The sequence below is a fragment of the Canis aureus genome, chromosome 27, assembly GCF_053574225.1.
Source record: "Canis aureus isolate CA01 chromosome 27, VMU_Caureus_v.1.0, whole genome shotgun sequence".
Classification (NCBI taxonomy): domain Eukaryota; kingdom Metazoa; phylum Chordata; class Mammalia; order Carnivora; family Canidae; genus Canis; species Canis aureus.
In genome coordinates, this window is record NC_135637.1 from 43,724,661 (window position 1) to 43,733,966 (window position 9,306).

Here is a 9,306-nt window from a genome sequence, read left to right on the forward strand (position 1 = left end):
GTGGGAAATATCAGAGAAGGAGACAAAACATGAGAGACTCCTAACACTGGGAAATGAACAAAGGGTTGTGGAAGGGGAGGTGGGTGAAGGGAAGGGGTGACTGGGTGATGGGCACTGAGGGAGGCACTTGATGGGATGAGCACTGGGTGTTATGCTATATGTTGGCAAATCAAACTTCAATGAAAACAAATGAAAAAAAAAAAGAGATAAGCCTGAACATGTAGGTCTGAAAGTTGGTATCCAAACCAGGGGTTAGAATAGCCCTTCTCGGGATCCCTGGGTGGCGCAGCGGTTTAGCGCCTGCCTTTGGCTCAGGGCGCGATCCTGGAGACCCGGGATTGAATCCCACATTGGGCTCCATGGAGCCTGCTTCTCCCTCTGCCTATGTCTCTGCCTCTCTCTCTCTCAATCTCTGTGTGTGTGTGTGTGTGTGTGTGTGTGTGTGTGTGACTATCATAAATAAATAAAAATTAAAAAAAAAGAATAGCCCTTCTCACACTCTGAAATATATTCTAGAACATACTCTAGAATATGCTAGAGCAGAAGGAGACCCAATGTATAAAGCGTTCGGCGTGCAGCACCAGCCAATTGAAAGGATGGAACAAGGATTCCCGGGAGCTGCAGGGCAGACTAGCTCTGAGCCAAAGGATCAAGAGCTGTGAAGCTGTCCTTTGATGAAGTGTCTGCTGATGGTTATCAGTCAATCGAGGGCAGTTTAGGAAAAGCATCAAAAGATTGTGACCCATTGACCCACATGGAATTCTTCATCAGAAAAAAAAAAAAAAAAAGAAAAGAAATTCTTCATCAGGACTCTGGACAGAAATGTTTCATCAGGCTGCTGAGCAGAACAGCATCCTTGTCCTCTGGTTTCCATCCTGGGGAGTCAGGCTCCGCACTTCTGGGATTCTATCCTCTGTAGGTCAAGGGCTGCTGTTTTCACGAGCAAAGAAGATTCCAGCAGAGATCTGCCCTGGAGCTCACACCAGGAACTATAGAAAAACATCCCAACCCAGTGCTCCTCAATAGGGATACCGACCCAACTGGAGAGGGTATGGCAGCAGAGACTCCCAGATGTTCTCTGCCAGAACTTGATGCATTTGTTGAGAATTTTATTAAGGAGACAAAGAAGTCAAATATAAAAACTCACAGTATCTCATACCTAGTGAAGCACAGGGAATGCTTAGTGAAAACCTGAATGCATGTGTTTCACCAGTGGAAATGATGTGAAGGGAGAAGGCCCCCAGCCTGTTTTCATGTGTGAGGTGGTTAGAAAAGAGGAGGAGAAACCAGAATCTACGAAAGAATGACCACTGGGCTCCTTGTTGACCAGCTCACTCTCTCCCATGGAGAGACTCTCCAGGCCCCAGCAGAAGCTCTTTCAGTGTGGGATTCCTCCTCCTGCGCATGCTTTTCCTTAGGAGATTCTCATCGATCCCTCCAACTCTTTATCATGTGTCCTCAAACAGGAGAAGACTCAGAGCACCAATGTATTTTGTGGGATGGGCATTTCCAGGATCTTAGCCCATCCTGAAAAATAATCCATGGATCTAAGGGATCTGGAATGGAGATGGTACAAGAAGAAATACAGTCTTCAGTATCATTCATAAATATAAAATACTACAGTGAGGAGAGATTTGTGGGGACCTGGGAAATGCCTGATGTTGTTCCCTCCCCCTCTAGTTCATAGATCTTTAGTCATTTATTCTCAAGTCAGTTATTCAAAAAAATGCAACTTCTTCTTAAATAAAATATGTAGTTTCTTAAAATCTTAAATGTAGATTTTGTTTTTGAGAGCACTGAATTTATGCTTGTAAAGTAAAGAAGCAGAGAAACCATGGGGCATAGCAACTGAGTCTACATAATATTTATTTAAGGTTCAAAATTAAAGCATTAATATGAAGAAAAAGATTCAAATTGGTCTGCTAGTCTAAGACCAAGCTTGGACATGTGAAACCCATCTGGACCAAGGCTGAGGCAAACATAGATCATATGTAAAGTAAGGTTGCAGGTGAAGAACTACCAAGCAAGTATAACTCTTTAAAAAAATTTTGGGTGGCCCCGATGGCTCAGCGGTTAAGTGCTACCTTTAGCCCAGGGTGTGATCCCGGAGACCCAGGATCGAGTCCCACGTCAGGCTCCCTGCATGGAGCCTGCTTCTCCCTCTGCTTGTGTCTCTGCCTTTCTTTCTCTCTCTCCGTGTGTCTCTCATAAATAAATAAATAAAATCTTTAAAAAAAATTAAGCCTATAAAGAAGTGTGTTATCACAAAAATAGCTGGTAAATTCAACAAATGGAAGAATTAACCCCTAAGGATTAGAGACCAATTCAAGAACTTAAAAGTAATATGTTAACTGCTCAAAGACATGAGGAAGGAAGTAGCATTTATGACACAAGAAGGGAAATATTTAAACAAAGAAAAAATTGGAAAACTTGGAAGTGAAAAATATAACTATTGAAAGAAAAATACTAATCCTAGTAACCCTCAATAAACTGTCTCAGTGATATACTGGGTGTATCTTCAGAGAGAGGATTTATGAAGGATAGCATGGAGGGAGAGGTTTCTGTATCATCACCTGGTAAGACTAAGGAGGGAATTATGGAAGAAGTAAGAGTTCTGTGGGTAGACTAAGAAGTTCAGAACTATATCCAGTGGAAGAAAAAAGAGGGGGAATGGAAAAAAAAATGATGATGCCTGCAAGTAAAATGACTGGTAATTTTCCAGAAATGAATGAAAGCTTGACCTGAGAAACCTCACTGAATGATTAGCAAGAAAATAATGATAAATCTGACTAGAGACATTGTAACATCATGCACAACAGTGTGCAGGAAAGGAAAAGATGGCCTCAAAAAGGTGAAGATGGATCACATCCAAAGAAATGACAAAGCAACAGTGGGGCTTCTATTAAATATAGAGGTCATACACTCAAAATGCTGAAGGAAAAATCTGGAGACCTGGAATTCACTAGCCAGCCAGACTCTCTTTAAAGAGCAGAGTTAAAATAAATATGTTTTAAAACATGTAAAACAGGAAAGAGTCAAATAGTTGACCACCCACAGTCCCCTCCTGGAAACACCACTAGCAAAGCATGTACATTAGCAAGAGCTCAGAGGGAGTGTAAGAAAGAATGGATTGTGTTTGATTATGAGTAAGAGCTGCCTGGACACCAGTACTGAAAAGACATAAGGTTTGTTCATTGCATCCAAGAAGATGTGCAGAGGGGGTGCCATGAAATTGTGTCCTTTGTGGTTCACTGTCCTTCATATCTCCAACTGGAATACTCCTTGATGTATAATAAGTATCCGTGGTTATTTGTGGCATGAATGAATAAATGAAAAAAAAATAGTCCCAGGTGAAGAAAGAAAGAGAGAAAGAAAGAAAGAAAGAAAGAAAGAAAGAAAGAAAGAAAGAAAGAGAGAAAAAAAAAAAAGAAAGAATTAACAATGGAAATTTGACAGAGGCAGATGTAAATTCCAAAGTTAAAGATAAAAAGGTGATATCATAATCGTACTATCAGAAGGATACACTTAATAAAATCTGCATTAAAGTTTGCTATGGGGATCCCTGGGTGGCGCAGCGGTTTAGCGCCTGCCTTTGGCCCAGGGCGCGATCCTGGAGACCCGGGATCGAATCCCACGTCGGGCTCCTGGTGCATGGAGCCTGCTTCTCCCTCTGCCTGTGTCTCTGCCTCTCTCTCTCTCTGTCTCTTATGAATTAAAAAAAATCTTAAAAAAAAAAAAAGGGATCCCTGGGTGGCACAGCGGTTTAGCGCCTGCCTTTGGCCCAGGGCGCGATCCTGGAGACCCGGGATCGAATCCCATATTGGGCTTCTGGTGCATGGAGCCTGCTTCTCCCTCTGCCTATGTCTCCGCCTCTCTCTCTCTCTCTCTCTCTCTCTCTCTCTGTGACTATCATAAATAAATAAAAATTTTAAAAAAAAGTTTGCTATGTGTTTACAGCACGACACAAATATTAACAAAGCTAATTCCCTTTGAAGACGAAAAGAGTAATGATAAACTAAGATGGTGCCTAAAAAATAAAAATTATTGTAACCGAAGGAGGTGGAACAATAATGTAATTGTCTGATTCCAAATCCTTAACACTCTGGATGTAAAGATAAGCCTCGATCTCACAGTGAGGAGACCCCGGGTCACCCCAAGCCCCTCTTTTCTCTGCTGGAAACCTCACAGTGCTTTAAAATTAATTCTATCATCATGTGAAAATTTGTTGCAAGTCTTGGGCACCTGTTAAAGTTGGCTGGTGTTATCTCTTACCTGAGTTTCTGACTTTCCAGATAAATAATACTCACATGTGGGGCTTAGACCAGCATGATTACAATGCGTTATTTATGTCACATGACCAGCAAGATCTTGGTTTAGGAGAGGAATGTGTTTTCTGTATATTTGATTTTCATTAATGTTTAGGAAAAGCTTGACTGATACACCCAACTCTTTCAGAATCAGGGTCTCTGGAAAATCCTGGCAAAATGACTAACACTCCTCATGAAAGTGTTTCCTAGAATCTTAACAGTCCTTGGAAATTGCTACTCAGGTCTACTTCTTCACCTTCATACATGCCGATACAATAACATCGTTTCTCATGCATTTTAAACTTAGCTGATGAGCACTGCAGCAGATCATAAAGGAGGGAAATCGTTGAGGTCTATCAATTACTTGTCTATTGGAGAGTTGTGCCAACTTTGTTTGAGGCTTTGCTGTTGTTGCTAATTTTAAAATAATAATTTTAATGATAGCTCACAGCAATTGTATTTTGCAAATCATAAACGTGTAGCTTAGTTTGTAATTATAAACCAAATGCCCATGTAACAGACAGAAATATCATGAGATTGAGCATTGAGGGCATTTGGAAACATTGAGAATCTTTCCTATCTGAAGCATGGGCTTTGGAGCGAGAGTGGAGTAATTGTATTTCTTCTTTAAAATATGTCACGATAAAAATAAATGTATAAAAAAATAAAAGTAAAAAAAATAAAATATTTCACAGTAGCCTTATTTCTAGATTGAAAGCCACAGAGGGCCTAGTACACTCCCTTGTATGTTGTCGGTTCCTGCTACAAATGGCTGAATCAAGGATTTCTGTTTATTTTTTGTTTCACATTCTCTGAGCCCCCATTTGATTTAAATTCTTGTACCTTCCATATCTCTTTCAAACATCATTTTCATGATTAAAAGTCAGATATGGGATGTCTTACAGAGTGCCATCTCTAGAATTTTGGCAAATTTTAGTGTAAAGATATTATTATCAAACATTCTCAGTATCAGAGTCATCTTCAGAGCTCTTTAAAGATTTACGAATCTAAACACGCTCTGGGTAGATCTAAGGCTGGTCTATAGATACACATTTTTTAAAGTATCTCAGATGATTTTGATGCTTGCGCCAGAAGATTACAATTTGAGAAACAATTTCTGAAGATCCCTGATGTCTTTCAGGAAATAGCATAAAATATCGAAAGCTATTTCTTTTAAAATGTCACAGCAACTTAATTGGCAAATTAATTATTATATATGAACAATTTTGAGTCACTAGATGTATGTATTCTATATTTGTTCAGACTCTCTGGAAATGAGTACTTTATTTTTTTACATTTTTATTTTTTTATTTAAAAAAAATTTTTTATTGGAGTTCAATTGGCCAACATATAGCATAACACAGTGAAATGAGTACTCAGTGAAAATGAGTACTTCTAAATTCTTGTTTTGTTTTTATTTTAAAATAGGGATTTTAAATATTATTAAGTAAGAATAACAAAGAGTCTAAGTAAAATATTCCAAATAACAAATATTCCTTGTTAACAGTTTAAGTGTGCTAATAAATACTTTACAGAGGTTTAAAAAAAATGAGTGAAATCTAAACCTTGGCATATTTCTCCCCTATTAAACTTGCTCTTGGTTTGTCCCTTTAATGACTTTTGAAAATGATTGGAATGTTCGTCTCCTAATCGACCCCTGGGAGGGTTTCTACTGCTGAATACATTTAGGGTTGGTTTCAAAAAGCCTATGTGTGCAATGTATGGTCTCTTGAGATGAACATGTTTCCCTGTGATGGGCTCTTATTTTATATTTGGGTTTTAAAAACGTGGGCGACTGGAGTGCCCCACACTCCTGGATGTTGAAGTCTTCAAAAGCTTTAGCCATCAAAGCTCTCCTTGCACCTGTGGGTGTGGGATTGCCCGTTTCCTGCATGAAGCCCACACTAGCTGCTGGTTGGTTACGTCCTCAGGCCTGTCCTCTAACAGGACTAACCCTTAGGTCAGGTGTAGAAGCTGATGACAATAGTCCTGCTTCCCAGTCACCATGGGAAGTGATAATATATTTAAGTGCCCAGTAGAGCATGTGGAGCACTTGAAACATTTATTACTAACAAGTCCTTGGGGCGCCTTGGGGGCTCTGTTGGTGAAGCATTTGCCTTCAGCTCAGGTCATGATCCCAGGGTCCTGGGATGGAGTCCAGCATTGATTGGGCTCCCCGCTCAGTAGGGAGTCTGTTTCTCCTTCTGCTCCTCCCCCTGCTCATGCTCTCTTCTCTCTCTCTCTCTCTCTCTCTCAAATAGATAAATAGAATCTTAAAAACAAACAAACAAACAAACAAACAAACAAATAAAACCAGCTCTTGTTGCTACAGGGAGGTCTGGTGGCTCAGGCTCTACCTGTCTCGATCCCATGCGAGGATATGACTGGGGCAGAGTGGTGAGGGTAAGGAAGGAGGTATATACATAGAAAAAGCCGACCATCCTTCTCAGGTTTGAGTAGCTCTCTGTCTCTTGTGCTTAAGTTCATATTTTTATGGAAGCTTTTTCCACATGGTGCTGCTTCACCTTGTTTTTTTTTTTCAGCATCCTTGAGTTTTGGGAGGTTTAATTCTCTAAGGAATATTTTATTTTATTTTATTTTATTTTATTTTATTTCATTTCATTTCATTTCATTTCATTTCATTTCATTTCATTTCATTTCATTTCATTTTATTTTATTTTATTTTATTTTATTTTATTTTATATTTTTAAAGATCTTATTTATTTATTCATGAGAGACATGGAGAGAGAAGCAGAGACACAAGCAGAGGGAGAAGGACGCTCCTTGCAGGGACCCCCATCTCAATCCCAGACTCTGGGATCAGGACCTGAGCCGAAGGCAGATGCTCAACCCCTGAGCCACCCAGGCGTCCCTCTCTAAGGAACTTTAAAGAAGAGCAGCAGCATATAAGATCATTGTTTTTTTCTTTTTTTTTTCTTTCTAAATCCTACAGTCCACATTGACATTTAAAAGTTGTGGTCAGGCAACCATTAGGGAAATTCATACATATTTCACATAGTATTTATTGGTTGAACAGTGATTTCTTGTAGGTCCTAAGAACCATCTCCACAGGACCAGTTGGGACTAGTAGATGAGCCACAGTGATCACTTGACTTTTTTCCTGACCCCCTAACGTGATATGACCCAGATGGAAATGGTGATGGGTCTCACCACCATCTCCCCATGAGGTGTCTTCTGGTGGACGATGCTCAGATTCTGACATTTCTGCGGCAGCTTTGCCTCCTGCTGTTGTTCTGGCACAGACATGGGGAGACTGTGGCCTGTGACACGCACAAGCCCTGTGTCATCCTGAGCGTTCACTGTTCATCTTCTCAAGAAGAGCTGCAAATCACATACAGCAATTTCCCCAAACTCATCCAATTAGTATGTCCTGCAGCTTGGGTTTGGAACCAGGTGTGTATCACCACTGGGTGTGTTGGTGGCACGGTGCCGTGCAGCAGAGCCCGAGGGTGACATTTGGAGCTGATACCAGCTCTGTCCCCAGTTTCCCAACATATGCAAGTGAGTGAAGTCCCGTCTGACTGTAAAATTTATCACGCAGACAACTTTTCTGTCAGTTGAAAGGTGGTGATTTCAAATCAGAGGGAAGATGGAAGTGCTTTAAAAATGTCAAGTTAAGAGAAAATGGGAGCTTTGGGAATTCTTTTGAAAAATCAAAATTAACTACAAAGAAAACGCTTTACAGTATCTTTGCAATGATGGGGCTGATCCATCTAGCATGTTCCCTCTTGCATATCGTTCACTTGCCTCTGGTCTGCTCAGAAGAGCACTTTACAGCTCTGACACCCGGATTTCCTTGCATATGAGATGTATAAAGAAAGTAAGATGTTAGTCTCTGAATAAACCACATAATGGAGGAGAGCACTGAACAGTCGATCTTACTGAGTATTAAATGCTTTTCCTGTCCAAAGATTTTTAAAGAATAATCATGAAAAATTATGCAGAAAAATGATTTTTTTTCTATATCTAAGTTCCAGGGTACATGAAGCCACAGCCTAAAACTCATTTCCCTAGAGCTTCATAAACTGTGAGTTCACAGTTACCACAGGCTCCAAAGAGTTACATAATCTTTGAAAAACCCCAGGGTACAATTGTTTAGAAATCTACTAGAACGATTCAAAATCCAAAATAATTCAAAACAATCTTTCCCATACTTAGAGTCGTAGTTTCCTGAAGGTCTGTACTGTAGCCAATAATTCTTTACTTATGGCCACAGGGGAAAAAGACCGTGAATATATGAACGTTCCTAAAATAAAAATGTAAAAATAGTTCTGTGTGATTCATTATAGCATTGTTACTAGTAATAAAATAACAAGTGCAACCTCAGGCCAAAGGACAAAACAAGTCATCCCATAAGCTCTGCAAACCTACAACAAGGTAGGAATACTCGGTGATCACTGAACCCCATAGTGGTGGGATATTATGTAGCCATAAACAAGGTTTTGTGTTGTTTAAGGTAGCTCTGTCCAATGGCACTTGTAGCAGTGATGGAATATTCTAGATCGGCACCCTCCATGACAGTAGTCAAAGTCCCGCACACAGCCCTGAACCTGTGGAATGTGACTAGTGTGACTAATGAACTGGATATCAATTGTATGTAATTCTAATACTTTAAATTTGAATTTAAAGATTTATATTTTTTTTCAAATTTTATCATGTGTCATTTTAATACTAAAGAAATACAAAGAAAAAATAAAAAGTGGAGCAAACATTGGCCTTGATTTGGGTAAATGAACCTACACTATCGACCTGTAGTAAGACAGACTGGATATATTAGCAAACACATGTCTGAGACCTGTTCTCTTTCCATTGTTCTGCTTGTTTTTATTTAAAGTATGGAGAAAGCCAATGGAAACCATCTTATTTTTCATGACTTGAGGAATGGAAAATTATCATTTGTAAAACATGTAAATTATAGTAATTTATAAAAGTGTGTTGTTCCTGTTCATAACAAGATTATATTCATGCTGTTTTATTT

At 39.5% G+C, this 9,306-nt stretch overlaps 1 pseudogene; it reads left to right on the plus strand.

The window, feature by feature from the left end:
• The first annotated feature begins 1,051 nt into the window (after positions 1-1,051).
• On the plus strand, positions 1,052-1,687 carry LOC144299453 (uncharacterized protein C9orf153-like; annotated as a pseudogene).
• The last annotated feature ends 7,619 nt before the right edge of the window (positions 1,688-9,306 follow it).